The sequence below is a fragment of the Podarcis liolepis genome, assembly GCF_965112155.1.
Source record: "Podarcis liolepis genome assembly, chromosome: 14".
Taxonomy (NCBI): domain Eukaryota; kingdom Metazoa; phylum Chordata; class Lepidosauria; order Squamata; family Lacertidae; genus Podarcis; species Podarcis liolepis.
The window spans coordinates 48240114-48256546 of NC_139569.1; the positions used below are offsets into that span (position 1 = coordinate 48240114).

The 16433-nt window shown below is 46.7% G+C and overlaps 1 protein-coding gene across 7 annotated transcripts in view; it reads left to right on the forward strand.

Annotated features, from left to right (window-relative positions):
* CGNL1 (cingulin like 1) overlaps window positions 1-16433 on the forward strand; it is a 90362-nt gene that overhangs the window by 15127 nt on the left and 58802 nt on the right. The window contains exon 1 of one of the 7 annotated variants that reach the window (XM_083475591.1): window positions 7055-7195. The exons of the other annotated variants lie outside the window; for them this stretch is intronic. The gene's annotated coding sequence lies outside the window, so the exon portion shown is untranslated. Of the gene's footprint in view, window positions 1-7054; window positions 7196-16433 lie in introns of those variants that run through there. 7 annotated transcript variants of the gene reach the window in all.

Below are 16433 nucleotides of genomic sequence, written 5' to 3' on the forward strand. Positions count from 1 at the left end.
GAATAAAGAACCAAACAGGTTCAGGTCAGCAGCATGTTCACCATCCACACTGTTCAGGTTTTCACTATTGTTTTTCCACCACTATTCCTGACTTTTCATGATGGGCTGCTAGAACCATCTGCCCACTCTCTTCCCTTGTTGCAAATCAGCCTAGGACAGCAGGCTTAAAACTCCCTGTGCTTTTTCCTTGTCTGTTGTGGGACTGCTTTGTCCCATGCTTTGGGGAAACTTCACTCATTTCATTCTGAGCAGTAGCTGTATTGGGAAAGGACTGCCTTAGCTCAGCAGTGCAGAAGGCCTCAGGTTAAATCCAGGTAGGGCTGGGGATGTTGCCCTTCTGGAACCCTGGAGAGCTGCTGCCATGACTGTGCTGCACGGACCAAGGCATGGCATCTCAGACAGAAAAATATCTTAGGCTGACTCTTGAGCTGTAGACATCTTGGGTTGAATGCAATCTGTAGGATCTGTGTAATGTGGAGAGCATCCTTTCTGGTAACGTGTTGAGGAGGCCCTGCAACTCTGAATGTTCTTCCCAATTCTGTTTGGCACAGTATTGAACAGGACTCATTGATGCTGGTGCCTTCCCATCTGGGCAATCTCTTGGGTCTTTGACTGTACAACCCCCTTACATGTCTACTCTGCTGGAAGTCTCCTTGGGGAGGAATTCCAGGGCAGGGCTGAAGCCACTGAAAGAGAGTAAAACTGCCCTTCTCTTCCTAAGGCTTTGGAGGGCTGCTAAAGAGTTTGCTGGTGTCAGTCTCCAACTGCTGACTTTAAGATTATGTATTTTTATTGTTGCTTTGCTGAGGTTGTTAATGGCTTACTGGCTTTGTGGTAAGATTCAGTCTTGATTCTCATCTGTGCCATCCTCTTCAGCCAAACAGTGACATAAACATCTGAAAAATAAAAAATCAGTAATATGTCCAGACTCCTGAGTGGAGGTTGGCCAGGACATTTCTTTTGTGTGTGTGTCCTGTTTCCCTTTTTAAGTTGCCTGTACTTCTGTGGCTTGTTCTCCTTTTAATTTAAATAATGTTACTACTGTCTTTTAAACCATTGCTCTTTGTGCTGATTGTCAGTTTAAATTTTTGGAGAATATGCCAAATGGTCCTATTTGAAGCAAGGGGTCTGAGAACAGAGTGAATTGTAGGGTTTCCTCATGTTGATGTCTGTGCACTTGGGAGAAGACATGGTCCCCAGCCCTAGTTTTGTCTTGCATCAACTGCAGAGGGATCTTCTGGTGTTTGCATACTCTTAGGCTAGAACTTGGAGGCGGCAAGGGGTTGGTTAAAAGTTGAGACTGGAGACTAAAATGTCTTGGGGCTGCGTGTGGAAAGAACAGGACTCCTGTCCGTTGTGCTGGCTCTGGCAGTGGACGTGGGACTGTTTTGGGTTGGGCACGCTGGGAAAAAGGAATGACACTTTATTTTCCTGGTGTGATTTTGACACCACCATTAATGTCTCTTTTGTCTGAATAACTCATATTGGGTTGAGATGCATGTTATGCATGCAGATAAATGAATGAATGTGTAAGGCTAGGATTCAGGACATGTTTGTGTTTGCTTTTCCATTGTAACCAGAAGCATTTCTTGTTCAGCTGTGCAGTGATCTCTAAGGCTATTTTGCAACACATAAAACAAGTCCTTGGTTCTTTCTGGATTTGCTGGTTTACCTGGAGGCTGTGCAGCTGGTCTGGGGAGGGGGTATTTCAGGTTTCGGGGTGAATGCAGCTCTCCCAGCCCCCCCAACAAGCTCTCAGACGCCTTCCTCAGGCCATGCCCCTCAACGGGACACGCTAGTCTCTAGCACTGCTTTGCACCTTCCTTAAGTCATTTTGCCTGGCTGAAATGTGTTCTTGATTTATGGTAATACCACTTGCTTGCCTGGACCCAGAGGAGAGAGAGAGTGTGCGTAGCAAAAACACACTTTTGCATGGCTGGAATGTGGCCTCTTGCAGGAAAGAAAGAGTTACGTCCATTGCTATCTGGTCCTGCCAAATTGCCCTGATATGCAGCTGCCAGAAGGTTCCCCATAAAGCAATCCAGCTGGATAAAAGTTCCCCATTCCTGCTTCAGAAAAACAGGTTCTGGTATATTTTACTTTATTTCTTCTACTACATTACTATGCTTTTCTGCAAGGAGCTTACAGGTTCCCCACAGCACCCATTATATCTTCACAACAACCCTGTAAGGTAGGATAGGCTGAAAAACAGCAACTCACCCAAGATCACCCACCCACAGAATTTCACATGGTTGTGCGTCTTGAGCCCAGTGGGTCTCTCTGGCCTCGGCTCGTCTTCCCTCTCTCTGATCATAGAACAATGGAAGGTGGAAACTTTTGTCCACATTGGCTTGTGGAAAAGCAGATATAGCTATGTTGTTTCTCCTGGAGTTTTGATTTCTTTAATGTATGCTTGTTTGATAAGCAACCTTTGAAATAAACCTCACATGTGAGAAAGGGCTGCAGTTAAGCCACCTGATGTTGGAAAAGGCCTGACATTTTTGGGTCTCAGGATGGAAATGTTGGCAGGGTTTGAACTGACCTGTCATTATCACAATGTTAGGGTAGCAGATGGAAAGGGAACCATCTCTTTCAGAACTCCTGTAAAAACGTGCATAGGGCTTTGGGGAGCAAATCCTGACCATCTTTTGTCTGAGGCTGTAGTATTAAGGAGAAAAGTCTCTGTGTGTGTGTGTGTGTTGACTTTGAGCAGCAAAAATTGAGACTTGCAAATAATTAAATTGCTGTGGGTTAGGCTGTCAGGAGCTGCTCCCCTGGCAAGCCCTTTGTTGCTGCTTATAGTGGATTTAGACCACGCAGGTGGCGCTACGGTCTAAACCACTGAGCCTCTTGGGCTTGCTGATCAGAAGGGCGGTGGTTCGAATCCCTGTGACAAGTAGATAAATAGGTACCGCTCTGGCGGGAAAGTAAACGGCGTTTTCTTACGCTGCTCTGGTTCACCAGAAGCGACTTAGTCATGCTGGCCACATGACCTGGAAGCTGTCTGTGGACAAACTCTGGCTCCCTTTGCCAGTAAAGTGAGATGAGTGCCACAATCCCAGAGTTGTCTGCAACTGGACCTAATGGTCAGGGGTCCCTTTACCTTTACCTAGGCTGTCAGGAGGTGCTCCCCTGGCAAGCCCTCTGTTGCTGCTTGTCAGAGAATTGGAGGGCACTTTCTTTCCATCTTAGTCTAGCATGCGAAGAACTGTTCTCCACCTTCTTTAGGGGTTGGGCTGAAAAGGCCATGGAACTAGGCTGAGCTAGTGCAGAAAGTTTATAAAAACTGGGCACAACATGCTTCATTGCAGAAATGTGTGGCTTGTTGTGGGTGGGGTGTGTGTGTGTGTTGATTTGCTAACCCAGCATTAACATTTAACATTAATGTTAAACTTTGACAAGTAGCTGAAACCTTACTACACATTAGCGTGTTAAAGCGTCATTCCTTCAAGCTCCGGTGTTTTCTGCAAAAGCAGGGACAGCTGCACCATCTCCTTGGCTTCTAAATTCATTTAATTATTGCAATGTTGGCTTTTTGTGAGCTACTGGATGTATACACCTGCACTGTAGAAGATCCATCAAGATCTCCAAGATCCTGGAGGTGTGGGGGAGGGCTGGTCAAGTGGGAGCTCCTGGAGGATGGCACCAGAAATAATGAGTGCAAAGTTTGTTTTTAATTCACACTTGTACTCTGGCATGTCCTGTGTGCTGAGAAATGGGGGTCAGGCTGGGAGGGAGGTCTGGGAGAATGTAACTCAGAAGGGAAACAAGAAGAAAACTTTGGCTCACCCCTTGCAAAAGGAAAAAAGAAAAAGCTGGTAGCTGTAGTTGGGGAAACTTTTCCTTGTGCCATTGTTTTGTACCTGTGACCCTTGCCCCCTCCCCTGGAGAGCCTGTTCTGTCCAACTTTCACTGTGAGCCACTCTTGGCTGCTTCTCCATTGTCTCTCCCACATGGAAGTGATGTCAGAGCACAGATGTTTCCATCTCCAGGTTTTTCTCTAGGTAGTCAGGCACTACAGTGACTCAGGGGTCAGTCATTGGTTTTCCAGCTGGGCCCCTTGCAGCCCTGCTGGAACCTTGGAGGAGACCAGAGTCTGGAACAAAACCAAACTCTTAGGCTTAGATTACAGCTGGGGTCTGGAGGGTAGCCCAACGATTGCCTCTTTCTCCTTCCAAAATTCCGAGGGAAAGTTTGTTTGGGCTTCAGTAGAGGCTTCTGTCTTGGGGCTAGGTGTGTGTGTGTGAGTGTGAGTGAGTGAGTGAGTGAGTGAGAGAGAGAGAGAGAGATTTGGCAGAAAAATAGGGAAAAGTTTCACTCCATCTCTCTGCACACCGTAATCCCAATCCTGCTCAGGAGATCCCCGTGTCTCCTATTTAAAGAATCTGAAATTTCCACATTAAATGCAAATTTAATCTATCACCTGGAAGGGGTGAAGGGTGCCTCAAGTAGCTAGATGACCTCTTCTGTGGTCTGGAATATGATGCTTACCAGTGAATCTAATCAGGAGCGTCCAGTGTCTGCCCACAGAACTGATAACTGATAACTTTTATAACACCTCCCCTTCTTTCCTTCTGTTTCCCCCTCATTAATGGCAACAAGAATAAATTGTGGTTCTTGTACAAATGGGAATCAAGCACTTGGTGGCCTGACCTGCCCCAGAGGGCTGTCGTGAGGTGCGGGTGCTGCTCTCGGTGGGGTACGAAGACGATAAATATCCATTCTGATTATTTGAAAATACCCATCTTTTCCAGAAAGGCAGCTTTTGACCAGCTCAGTTTCTTTGGTTCACTTCTCCTAGCCCCTTTGTGGGGAAGGTATTCCAGCTGACGGTTGTCACCATGACTCCTACTTATCTGCATCAGGTACAGATGGTTTGGAGCAGGTGCTGCTTTGGTGGGAGGTGGGCTTACCCCCCCCCCAATACTATGCTATTCTTCTCTTTCTCTTTGATTCCACCTCTTCCTTACCAGAGTATGGAATAGAAAGCTCCCCCCACAAAAAAAGTTAGCTTGGCTGGAGTGTTGTCATGCATGAAGGTGAATTGTTTGTGGAGCTGCTCCAAGGGCACAGCGACTTGCCTGCTCCAGGAAGCCCTCCTTTTGGATCCCTCCCTCTGGCCCCTTTGCTGCACTGCAAGAGTTGTTTACCCAACAGCTGCTGGGAGCCAAAAGTGCCCTTGGAGAACAGAAGTTTGAAAGGCACGGAAATTCACCCTCCTGTAGAGCCCCGGTAGCTCCCGCCTCTTTAGCGGTGCTGGCAAAGGATCCCTACCCTCCTCAAAAAGCCCAGCGCTCTGGAGTGTGTGAACTGGCTCAAATGAGGGTTGGAAGTCATTCAGAGACAAGTGTACATGTTGCTGGGACAAAGTGCTCTGCACCCTCAAGAAATGCAACAAAAATGCAAAATACAACCATTAATATTTGCTAACTGGAAGATTGCAGAGTTTGCCCCAGGATGAGGAAGAGCAGAGATGGGATGGAGGCTGCCTGGCCCAGTGGGTTGGTTTGGGGGACCACTAATAGCAGAAATCTAGGATCTGAGCCTCAGAGAAGGAACTCTGTGCTCCCTCAAAGGAATTATCCCCACAGATAGAAAATGAGCCTCCTGCTTGGAAAGCTAGGCTGAAACTCTTCTCTGTGATAGGTAGGGAGATGTATAGATTTTCATGGGAATTCTTTCAAACTTTGCACCATGAAAAATAGGTGTCTGTCAACCTGTGGGTCCCCAGATGTTGTTGGACTACAACTCCCATCATCCCTGAGCTCTGGCCTTGCTAGTTAGGGGTGATGCGAGTTGTAGTTTAACAATATCTGGGGACCCACAGGTTGAGAAAGGCTGGTTTATAGAATCTTTTGACTTGAAAGAAGCTGTTATCCTTCCCCAGTAGATGAGATCACCTGAGCTGGAGGGGGGGAATCCAGGGCTAGTGGAGGAGCACATGGGGCTCACCCCATCCCACATGCAGAATCCTACCAGACAGGCAGGTGAAGCTTTTATTCACCACAATATCTGAGGTGAGCAGGCTGCCTTAGGGAACCCAGAAGGGTTGGGGTTTTGCCACCCTCCAAGCAGTACCTGTTGCCTGAGGCTACAGGCTCACCCTACCCAATGGTAGGACTGACGCTGGAGGAGGTGAACCCTTTCACTCTGCCATTTCCCCAATTAAGAAGCTGTATCACGGTCAGCAACCTTTTTCAGCCCTGGGCCAGTCCACTGTCCCTCAGACCATGTGGTGGGCCGGACTATATTCTGAAAAAAATATGAACGAATTCTTATGCCTCACAAATAGCCGAGAGATGCATTTTAAATGAAAGTACATGCTCTACTCATAAAAAAACACCAGGCAGGCCCCACAAATAACCCAGAGGTGCATTTTAAATAAAAGGACACATTCTATTCATGTAAAAATGTGCTGATTCCTGGACCGTCCATGGGCCAGATTGAGAAGGCAATTGGGCTGGATCCGGCCCCCAGGCCTTAGGTTGCCTACACCTGAGCTATATGTCCTGCTTCATTCCCCCAGTGGCTGATAACAGCTGGGTTGGGGGAAGAGTTCAAAACAGGAAAAGGGAAGGTGGGGGGGGGGGAGAGTCAAATAACTACCCTGTGCTGAACCTATCCCTCCCAGCACGCCCCCCCTCCCAGGCTTGTGGAAAACAGCACACCTCTGTCAGGCCCTGAAGTGATGCGCAGATAATTGAGCTCTTTGGCTAGACAGGAGCTCAGAAAGCTGCAGGCACACCCCCCCCCCCCGCGCAATCTGTCTGATTCTTTATTTTGTATCTTCTGAGCTAAGGCTGGTGCGGGTGGGGGGGGAGGTGCCTGGCTCTTGCTGACCAACAGCTTGTAGGCACTGAACTGTGGACCCAGTGTGTCGGCGGTCCTTTGCTTTTGATGGATAGTGTTGCACTGAAAGTCCAAAGGCTCTTCTGGCAAATTTTAGAGAGGAAAACAAACAAAGTGGGACAGCGGAAGTTGACTTTGTTCAAAGGCTTGTTTGTCTGCATGCTACATGCTTGCAACCACCCTCCTCTAAGTAAACCCCCCATTGTATGCCTGGGTTGGCTAGAGGTGGCCTGCAGGGCTTTGCCCAGCAGTTTGGAGCAGCTTCCTGATTCTCCTGATGTCCTCGGGATCTGCATGCCGGCCGTGATTCAGAGGGAAGGAAAGGGTTGTTGCGTTATTCCTGGAAGTAAGAGTTTATTCTACTCTAGCAGGAATGGAATGTATATTGGTTAAAATTTACTTTACCATAAAAATTGGAGATAATTTGCCTGCAGTATAAATATTTACAAACTGCTCATGTAAGTTGTCAGGATTTTCCGGGTTGTAAGCAACAGCGGTGACTAAAAGACAGAAATGCAAACAAGGTATTCAGTTTGAATGTCAACTCCTCTATACCAGGCATAGGCAAACTCCAGCCCGCCAAATGTTTGGGACTACAATTCCCATCATCCCTGACCACTGGTCCTGTTATCTAGGGATGATGGGAATTGTAGTCCCAAACATCTGGAGGGCCGGAGTTTGCCTAGGGCTGCTCTATACGCTCTCCAGCTAGCCTTAAGCCAGGGGTCAGCAAACTTTTTCAGCAGTGGCTGGTCCACTGTCTCTCAGATCTTGTGGGGGGGGGGGCGGACTAAATTTTTTTGGGGGAAATGAATGAATTCCTATGTCCCACAAATAACCCAGAGATGCATTTTAAATAAAAGGACACATTCTACTCATGTAAAAACACGCTGATTCCTGGACCGTCCACGGGCCAGATTGAGAAGGCAATTGGGCTGGATCTGGCCCTCGGGCCTTAGTTTGCCTACCCATGCCTTAAGCCTTAACATACCCTCCCTCCCTCCCTCCCAATCTGCAATATAGGATAGTGTTAACTTTCTTTATACAGTTGTTGTTAATGGTCACACGAAGATATCATGTTTGTTAACACGATGATGATATTATTAGCAACATTAAAATCTCACAAATAAACCAGGTTCCATTGATATAATACCCCAGAACTAACCAATAAGAATAAGAGGAGAGTTGTCGTGCAATACCAGTATGACTGCAAAATGCTGCTTTTCAGTCCAAAGCTCCCCAAAGTAGTGAACAGCAGATTAAAGCAACAGAATATAATATAAAACGCCATAACTTGCAACAAAATAGGGCCCCACAAAGGCCTTATCAAGCTCAAGGATGAAAGAAGATTCTCAGCAACTACATCCACACACTTAGAAACCTGAACAGACAATGAGAAATATTTTAAGGTGTTTTTTTTTAAAAAAAGCTTTCACCAACTAGAAAAATTCCTTGAATAATTTCTAATTTAGCTGAAGATGGTACAGTTTACAAGAAATATAATGGTAGCAATATTTAAAGAAACTATTCAGTAAAAAAGCTTTCAGACAATGAGAAGGAAAGAAAAATAGGGAAAATGTGACAGAGAGAAGACAATGTCTGTGCATTCTTTGCTAGGAATCAGACAGCATTAGAAGAACTGAAAAATGAACAAGCAGGGATATAGACAATCCCAGCTCAACTCCTAAAACAAGCAGGCAGAGACTTAAAAATACACCTGTTAGTACCGCTCCCTCAAAATTAGGCAAATATTGACAGGGTTGTTAATAAATAGATTAAGCCACACTTCAGAAATATTGTCACAGCCTTTGCCAACCCGGTGCCCTCCTGCATCAGCCCTAGCCAACTAAGTTACAGAGCATTTATTGACAGGAGCAGGCTATGATGACAGAAGAAGAATATGTATATTGTTAAAAGAAAACAGGAAGCTGAACCGAAAGCCAAAATGCTCACAGAGGCTTGTCAGGTGAGCTTTGTCTCCGGTATTATGTTTACAGTGGATGCAATTCAGAAAATGAAGTTAAGTGGCAGATAATGGAGGAAGACCAACAACAAACTAACAAACTAGATAAAGGTAAAGGACTCCTGACAGTTAAGTCCAGTCGCAAGCGACTCTGGGGTTGTGACGCTCATTTCGCTTTACTAGCCAAGGGAGCCGATTTTTGTCTGCAGATAGTTTTTCTGGGTCATGTGGCCAGCATGACTAAGCTGCTTCTGGCGAAACCAGAGCAGCACACAGAAATGCCGTTTACCTTCCCACTGGAGTGGTACCTATTTATCTACTTGCACTTTTTGGGGTGCTTTCGAACTGCTAGGTTGGCAGGAGCTGGGACTGAGCAACAGGAGCTCACCCTGTCGTGGGGATTCGAACCACTGACCTTCCGATCAGCAAGCCCTAGTCTCAGTGGTTTAGACCACAGTGCCAAACTAACTGGGAAGCAATATAACATGGGATGGAAGACTTGGGTGCAAGATAAATATGGCATAACACAGTGGTTCACGACCCTTTTGGTATGGTAACCCACAAGTCACCCACAATGCTTATTATGGTGACCCACTGGCGTATTGTCACATGGGGTTTGGACCACAGGCCTTTGGCAGCAGTCAGTTTCGTGTATTTTAACTGCAACTTTGCCCATTCTCTAACATTACTTGAGGCAACCTGGCAAAAAATCTGCTTACCACTTATTAAAGTAGAGTTTGTTGGACTATTTATAGCTATTATAGCACTTACAGAGCTATTCGGTTTTGTTCATGGGAATGTAAGAACACCAAACATCTGATTCCAGGATTTTACTTAATAAGCTATAAAAAATTATTCTAAAAATGCACGGCTACATGAGCAGATATAATGAACTTCAAATCACCCCTGGATTAACTATTGACTAACCTTGGCAGCAAATACAGTAATGGTTTGCCACAGGGTGCTTGTGCAGGGAGGTGTTTTGAGTGATGGTTGCAAATTGCCTCTGATGCACATTGGAGGTGAGCTGTGGTGGTCACTGGGGGTGACTTCCTGCGTGAGCACCTTGTGGTGGCCCATCACTGGATCAGGGCAGTTCCCAAAGTGTTAAAATGCAAACCTTTCTGACTTTCAGTTACAAGTGTCAAAACAGCATTATAAAATGAGAACTAAACAAAAAGTTGAAAGGTATTCATCAAAGCAGTTTAGGGCGACAAGCAGTATTTATTTTGGGTTTGCTCTGTGCTTTTTTTCTAAAAATTTTTTTTTAGGGGTACTCTCATTTTCCTACTCATATTGAAACTCTGCCCCTCAATGAGGCCAAACCTAGATTCACGAAATGTTTAGGGTATGCGTCCTCCTGCTTCCCCCCAGAAAAAAGCACTGGGTTTGCTGCTTAGAAAGCCCAGAACCATTTTGCTGGTTGTGACCTATGGACTGGGAAACACTGATATAACTGAGATTTTATAAAAGCAAGACCCATGGATGAGGAGAATAAATTTACTTATTATATATATGTGCATATGTATGTATGTATGTATGTATGTATGTATGTATGTATGGCTCTGTGTAGAATGTGACCTGGGAAGATTTGAAATGAAAGTGGATGGAGAACTATTGGATAGAACTGGAGAGGACAAAGACTGATGTGAAGTGTGACGAGGAAGCCATCACGTATGAAGGAGGCAGGTCCAGGGTCAAGTCTGGGTGTGACTAACCTTCTCTGCCCCAAAGCCTGCACTGAAGGTTGGCCAATGTTCTGAGGGTTGCATTCCATTTGCAGGCACACACACAACCCCACTCACCACAGCTAAAGCACACATGAACTCACCCAGGCAGACCATGCACAACCCCCACCCCACAGAGGAAGCAACAGCCTTAGGCACTGCCAGACCATTGGCCCATTCCAGTTTAGGGTTGGTGATGCTGACTGGCAGCCGCCGTCCAGGGTTCAGCTGCAACTCTTTTTCCCTTGCAGGTTGTTCATTTGCAAGGGAAGAGTGTTGCTTCCAAGGGATTCTTCTTCAAGGTTGGCCCCAAAGAGTACACTGGGAGTTTTAGGGGTGGGGAAGCAGTTGCTGCTGGGGTTGGGTGCAGCAGCGGCTTCCGCAGGCCTGAGCCCCCCCCGGGTGATGTCATTTTTCCTTGGGTCTCTTTGTGCTTAACGCAGCCTTGGCTGCATATTTAAACATCTGACTGCCCGGAGGAATGAGTTAAAAAGGAGACTCTGGTCGGAGGCCAGTTTCCCAGAGAATGGAATGATAATTAAGGAAGCAAGGACTGTAATAATGCTGGGAGGGCAGCAAAAGCATCCAAGAAGGAAGGCATACAATGCACAGAAAGCGGCTGAGGGGGGGGAGAGAAGCACCCCTGTTTATAATTGGGTTTTGATAGGGATGGTAGAGTAGCAAGTGAATGAGTTGAGTGTATGTAATTGTGCAAATGAGGCCACTGCCTAGGAGGCCTCCCTATGGGGCACCCGCCTTGCATTGGATAGTGCCAGCTTGCACTGGTTATGCACCACACAAACAGAATCCTGGCTCCCATGAGGAGCACATGAATGGGGCCCAGTTCATACAGTCCATGGCAGGGTGGGAACTGCTACCAAGTGGCATCTTTGGATGGGGGGCCACATCTGAGACGGGGGTGATTGAAGGCTGTGGCCCCTTCCCACCCCCCAGCCATAGAGCTGGGTCCTAAGAAAGTGGAGCATCCTAGCGTCTTATGTTTTAACTGCATTTTAAAGCATTTTTTTCCCTTTTAAATGCTGTTGCATCAGAAATCCATCTGGGATGCCTTCCGTATTGAAACAGAGCAGTAATTATCTCGTTGGGAGTCCCGCCTTACGGAGACACAAGGTTTTCTGGAGTCTCGGCTGGAGGAAAACTTAGTAAAACAAGCCAGAGCCTCCTGTGGAGAAAAGGGCTGGTTGTTATCAGATATTTGGACACAAACCAGCTATTGTGCTTGAAAGCGCAAACTGCATTTAGAGGCACCGAAGGCTCCTGGCTCTCAGTGGTAGCTCAACCATCCTTGCTTTGCCATTGTTTCCACAAAGGCTGCTTTGATGTTCAAGAAAGAACTCCAAAAAGTGAATCACATGTTTCTACCATAGTCTAGTTTGGGGCTCTGCATCAATGGGGCAAGAAAACACCGAGGAGGAAAAAGAGGAAACGGGGCCTTACCTGTTAATTGTACCTTTTAGACCAGCTTTTCCCCAACCTGAAGCCTTCCAGAAGTTTTGGACTACAGCTCTCACCAGTTCCAGGGACTCCGTTGGTGCTGTGGTCTAAACCACAGAGCCTAGGGCAGGGGTCTGCAACCTGCGGCTCCGGAGCCGCATGTGGCTCTTTTACATCTTTGCTGCGGCTCCGGGGCGGATACTAGCGAGGGGAGGAGGCACATTGTGCGGGCGCTGTACTGGCTGTGACGTCGCATGGGGGCGGTGCGTGCGTTAGTCACGCACCGTCCCGACGTCACCTTCCCTCCCGCTGTCAGATCGTGGCTCCAGAGATATATTTGTTTTAAATGTCGCAATGGTTTTGCGGCTCCCAGTTGTTGTTTTTTCTTCAGAAATGGGTCCAAGTGGCTCTTTTTGTCTTAAAGGTTGCAGACCCCTGGCCTAGGGCTTGCTGATCAGAAGGTCGGCAGTTCAAATCCCCGTGATGGGGTGAGCTCCCGTTGCTCGGTCCCTGCTCCTGCCAATCTAGCAGTTCGAAAGCACGTCAAAGTGCAAGTAGATAAATAGGTATTGCTCTGGCAGGAAGGTAAACAGCATTTCTGTGTGCTGCTCTGGTTCGCCAGAAGCGGCTTAGTCATGCTGGCCACATGACCTGGAAGCTGTCTGTGGACAAATGCCGGCTCCCTTGGCCTATAGAGCGAGATGAGCGCCGCAACCCGCAAAGTTGTCCATGACTGGACCTAGCGGTCAGGGATCCCTTTCCCTTTCTCATCAGTTCCAGCCAGCAGGCTTAGACTGGCAAAACAGAGACTCCATACCTGGGAACAGATCAGACTATTTGAGAAAGCCACATGCAATCTTCTCGTACAAAGTAGATCAAGATGCAACTGGACCTAAAGGGGGATTGTGGGCCTCTCTGATTAGCTGATTGGCTACACCTGCAAAGGTCCCTGCGCAGCCCTTGACAAGCTGACTAGGTAGCCCTTGTGCCTTTGCCTAATTTCAAACTTTGTGAGTCACCTGATGTGATTGACAGATGAGCTGCCCTGGCTGCCTGTCACACCTGGCCCACTGGGATGGGTTGGGGGAGATAAAAGATCCAGCCCACCAGCAAGGCTCAGTTCCCCATCTCTTATCTAGCCTCACATGTTTACCTGAAGGAGGATGCAGATGGGGAGTCTAGAGAAAGAAAGTCATGCTGAAGATCAGGAAGGGTCTCCCGCTGTTTCATTTCTGTAGCATCACTTGCCCTAGTTTACATAACAAAGGAGATAGTTAATAGACAAGACCAGGGCTATTCAAAATGAAACCATTTTGGTCACTTTAAAGATAAAGGTAAAGAACCCCTGACAGTTAAGTCCAGTCGTGGAGGACTCTGGGGTTGCAGTGCTCCTCTTGCTTTACAGGACGAGGGAGCCGGCGTTTGTCTGCAGACAGTTTTTCCGAGTCATATGGCCAGCATGACTAAGCCGCTTCTGGTGCAATGGAACACCGAAACCAGAACAGCTCACGGAAACGCCGTTTACCTTCCCGCCGGAGTGGTACCTGTTTATCTACTTGCACTTTTTGGCATGCTTTTGAACTGCTAGGTTGGCAGGAGCTGGGACCAAGCAACAAGAGCTCGCCTCATTGCGGTGATTCAAACCGCCGACCTCCTGAATGGCAAGCCCAAGAGGCTCAGGGTTTAGACCACAGCACCACCAGCCACCAGCTTTTCACTTTAGCCACCAGCTTTTCTGCAGACCCCAGTCTTACATCTAAGGACCTATAAGAGCCTCCTGAGATGACATACAGGCTAGCTCCTCAAAATGACAAAAATATTGTTCTTTTTATTCTTTTTATTGTTTTTTATTTTTATTTTATGGGCCAGATAAAAATTGCTAAGATGTGAAACAGAAGAGTCTGTGCCATTAGTTAGCGCAGGGGTTGTCCACCTGGTCCCTACCGCCCACTAGTGGGTGTTTCAGGATTCTAGGTGGGCGGTAGGGAGTTCTACAGCACAAGCTGAATTCTCCTTCCATCGAGGACTGGTGGGCAAGTATAATGGGTATGAGTTACTCGTGCGTAAACTGGTGCCTTTCTCGGTTAATTTGCCTTGTCAAACCTTTCTGACTGCACAGCCCCTTCTCATTGTGACTGCCTCAGTCACTGGCAGAATCCGTCAGTGGGTGTTTCTTGAACCTCTTCCAACATAAAAGTTGTTTGACACCCAGTCTCCTCCTCTCACTGCGCGGGAGTCTTCTGTGCAGGGAGGGCGTGGGTAGCGGAGGACCTGGGCTCTCCTCACTGATGTCCAGTGAAGAGTCCTGGAGCCCTCTCTCCAATTCCCCCGTCGGCCCCCCTTTACCCCTGGTGTTGCGCTGATTGGCTTCCTCCTCTACTGAGCTGTTTCTCCCCCTGCTGCTGGGTCCTTCGCCAGCATCATCTGGGAGCCTCCCTTTCGCCTCTCGCTCCGATGTCAGTTCCCTGACAGCAAGTAAGGAAATTTTAGCATTAAGAAAGATGCATTAGTGGGCGGTAGGTATAAAAAGGTTGACTACCCCTGAGTTAGAGAAAGGCAGGCCATGAAGGAAGAGCTTAGGGTTCAGAAAGGAGGGTTGGAAGAGGCAGCTCAAAGGAGGGAGCTTTGATTTGAGCGGCTGGGGAAACCCAGCCAGATGGGTGGGGTATAAATAACATCATTGTGATTATTATTATTATTGAAACAACCAGTTGCACCTTAGCCAGCAGGCGCTCCAGGAGCAGGACTGGGAAGGACGCTGCCCCTTGAAGCGTTCCTGGCAGCCAGTCTGGACTGGGCTGGGCTGGTGATACGGCAGACTCACCGCTGGCTTCTTAGAAAAATGAATTGCCTGCTCTTTAAAAAATGTTATTTTGGACACTTATTCTCATGTGGGTAATGATAAAAACCATCTAAAAGACACAGTGTAAAAAGCAATACTATAGGCAGCAAAACAGCAGATCAAACCCTTTCAGCCCCCAAACCAGCCATTTGCAGTCTAATTAAAACCATCACCAAAATGTTTAGGCAAATGAGAAGCTTAAACTGGTGCCAGAAACTGAGTAACCCGGGTGTCAGGCGTGTCTCCCCTGGGAAGGCATTCCACAATGGAATGTTAATATTTAAGAAGTGATAATGTATGAATTAATACCTACCTGCCTGCTGTCTTTCCTTAGCCTAGCCTTTCATTTGCTGAATGCTAAATGTTGGGAGATGGACTAACGCTCCTTAATGAAGCTTCTTGTAGCCCATTAGCCTAAAGGAATATTCTCTGCAGCAGGTGATGGTGTGCTGCTTTAGATTTTGTGGTTTAAGGGCTCTCTGTTTTCCTGGAGGAGAGACAAGGATGGCTACAGGTACAAGGTCCATGGGCTGCATCGTGTGGCTTCGCAGCAGAGTCAGGAAGGGAGCCCTGGCTTCTAACATGGCAATCGGACCTCTTTTGTGAAAGGAGCATTGCTCTTTTGGACCTGATATTCTCATTTGGGTAGTTTGTTGAGCTTGTTCATTTTTTTCCTGGAGGAAGATCGATGGTTCTTGTACTTGGTTCTCCTGCCAGTGTTCCCTAATCTGCCTCTCCTGTTCTCAGAATCTGGAATCCAGTGCCAAAATGGCTCATAGCCGACATTCCAAGTGTGAGACTCATGATGGGCATTTCTATAAAGACATTTCCTTCATAGATTTTCTAATGGTAAAACCTTTGTTTTATGCGCATGTGACAACAAATCAATAGAATCCCTTCATCATATCTTGTTTAATTGTCCTTTATATATTGTTCCCCGATCAAGGATTCTGAGTTCAATCATTTTGGAAACTGTTGCTAAACCACCTGAATTACATCTAGCCTATCTACTCCAGGACATTGACTCTTATAGAACATTACAGGTTGCAAGATTCCTGAATTCAGTTCTTTCATATAAAAGACTTCATGGAATGCTGCATGACTATTAAAATCTAGTAAACTCTATCCACCATCTTTATATCCAAGGCCACAATATCTAGAGACTGTATGTAATGTGAAGGAGATTATGCGCTGAAATATTTTAGTTGATATTTTAGAATGTAAAAAGCTATTTTATTTACTGATTGGTTTTACCTGGTGGGCTTATAGCCGAATAAAGTATTATCTATCTAAACATTTCCTTCTGCTGGGTCTGAATGGGACCTGTTCAGGGATAGCGAATTGTGTCTACTCCCTCGAGAGCAGCGACTTCAAACAGACATTGCTAGCCTCTTGAGATTCAGTAATGGAGTTGAATGTGGGTTTGTGCAATTCTGGGACCTTTTTCAGAGCAGGTGCAGCTGTGGCAAGTGAATTAGCTGATACTGAAGCTTTCGGGTTTTACTGTGTCTGTGCCATATTAGCATAGAGGAAAGGGAATAAGGAAAATAAGCAGAGACATTTCCCTCCTTTTCTTTGAAGTGTTACCATTGAAGTG